At 44.6% G+C, this 1,840-nt stretch overlaps 1 protein-coding gene across 1 annotated transcript in view; it reads right to left on the bottom strand.

Annotated features, from left to right (window-relative positions):
• The window catches only part of rab3b (RAB3B, member RAS oncogene family), a gene marked incomplete in the record, with an annotated part of 16,889 nt that overhangs the window by 4,864 nt on the left and 10,185 nt on the right, over positions 1-1,840 (bottom strand).

Below are 1,840 nucleotides of genomic sequence, written 5' to 3'. Positions count from 1 at the left end.
CTGTAAACATGTCTGACTGTAAACACGTCGACTGTAAACATGTCTGACTGTAATCATGTCTGACTGTAAACATGTCTGACTGTAAACATGTCCGACTGTAAACATGTCTGACTGTAAACATGTCTGATTGTAAACATGTCTGATTGTAAACGTCTGTGTGAAGATGGTGCCCTCTTGTGGCTGGTTTCTGCCCCTGCACTCCCTGGTGTGCCATTTTAATAATAAAACCGTCTCTGTGTCACATGCGTGTCCTGTCTAGGTGTTTGTGGTTTTGTCTAATTAGTCTCTATATATAAGTCTGCGTCTGTGTGTTATTCGTTGTCTGGGCATCATCTGGTGAAGTCTTCCTGAGTCCCTAGTGTTTCTTCATGATTTCTGTGTTTCTGGAGTCCGAGCTGCTACATCAGCTTGTTTATTTGTATTATTAAAGTGCTTTCATTTTACCATCTGGTCTACGAGTCCTGGCTGCATCTGGGTTTAACCACCGCACCAAATCCTGACAGTCTGCCTAGATCAAACTACAAACCCAGCAGGCGGATGACTTGGGCCGAGGACCTGGCCCAAGAAGAAGCTTGGACAGTCCAGGAGCGAGCGCAGACAGAGGAGTCTATCATCCAGTGGAGCGGGTTCCAGACCAAATCTATTTGGAGACAAGGACACCGCAGCTCATCCATCCATCCATCCATCCATCCATCCATCCATCCATTCATCCATTATTTTCCATTTGAACCAAAGTCAGGTTGCAGGGGCAGCAGCTTGAGCAGGGAGGCCCAGACATCTCTTTCCACAGCCTCCTCTTCCAGGTCTTCTGGGAGGATTCCAAGGTGTTCCCAGGCCAACAGAGAGATGTAGTCTCTACAGCGTGTCCTGGGTCTCCCACGGGGTCTCCTCCCAGTTGGACATGCCCAAAGCACCTTGCTATGGAGGCACCCAGGAAGCATCCTTACCAGATGTTCCTTACCAGATGATCCATCCTTACCAGACCCCCATATTTGAGGGAGTGATGGCGCAGAGGTTAGAGAAAATGGGCCTGTGAATGGAAAGTCGCAGGTTCAACTCCCGGTACCATCAACATCAAAATGTGGGTGGAAAAGGTGAAACACCCACACCTGCCTAGTGTTTTCCCTTTGTGCACTCCATCCTCGTGGTTCCCCACTTCTCCCACCCATGTTTTGGGCTGTGGGTTTTGGAGACATCAGGGGGACATCCGTGGAGGGAGAAACTGTGAGGATAATGCCCTCTTGTGGTTAGTTTCTGCCCCTGCACCCCCTGGTGTCCCATTCTAATAATTAGGCCTTCTTTGTGTCACCTGTGTGTCCTTTCCAGGTGTTGGTGGTTTAGACTCAGTAGTCTCTGCATGTGAGTGTTAATGTGTTATTCGTTGTCTGGGCATTGTCTGGTGAAGTCTTCCTGAGTCCCTAGTGTTTCCTCGTGATTTCTACGTGTTTCTGGAGTCCGTGAGTTCAGCTGCCACATCAGCTTGTTTATTTGTATTATTAAAGTGCTTTAATTTTACCATCTGGTCTCTGAGTTCTGCCTGAATCTGGGTTTAACCACCGCACCAAATCCTGACAGTCTGACAGTAAACACATCTGATTGTTAACATATTTGAATGTAAACATTTCTGATTGTAAACATATTTGATTGTTAACATTTCTGATTGTAAACATATTTGATTGTAAACATTTCTGATTGTAAACATATTTGGTTGTAAACATTTATGATTGTAAACATATTTGGTTGTTAACATTTATGATTGTAAACATATTTGGTTGTAAACATTTATGATTGTTAACATATTTGATTGTTAACATTTCTGATTGTAAACATATTTGATTGT

This window comes from Nematolebias whitei, chromosome 3 (assembly GCF_014905685.2).
Source record: "Nematolebias whitei isolate Nwh7 chromosome 3, NemWhi1, whole genome shotgun sequence".
In the NCBI taxonomy this organism is placed as follows: domain Eukaryota; kingdom Metazoa; phylum Chordata; class Actinopteri; order Cyprinodontiformes; family Rivulidae; genus Nematolebias; species Nematolebias whitei.
This window is presented reverse-complemented; position numbering and strand designations above follow the sequence as displayed.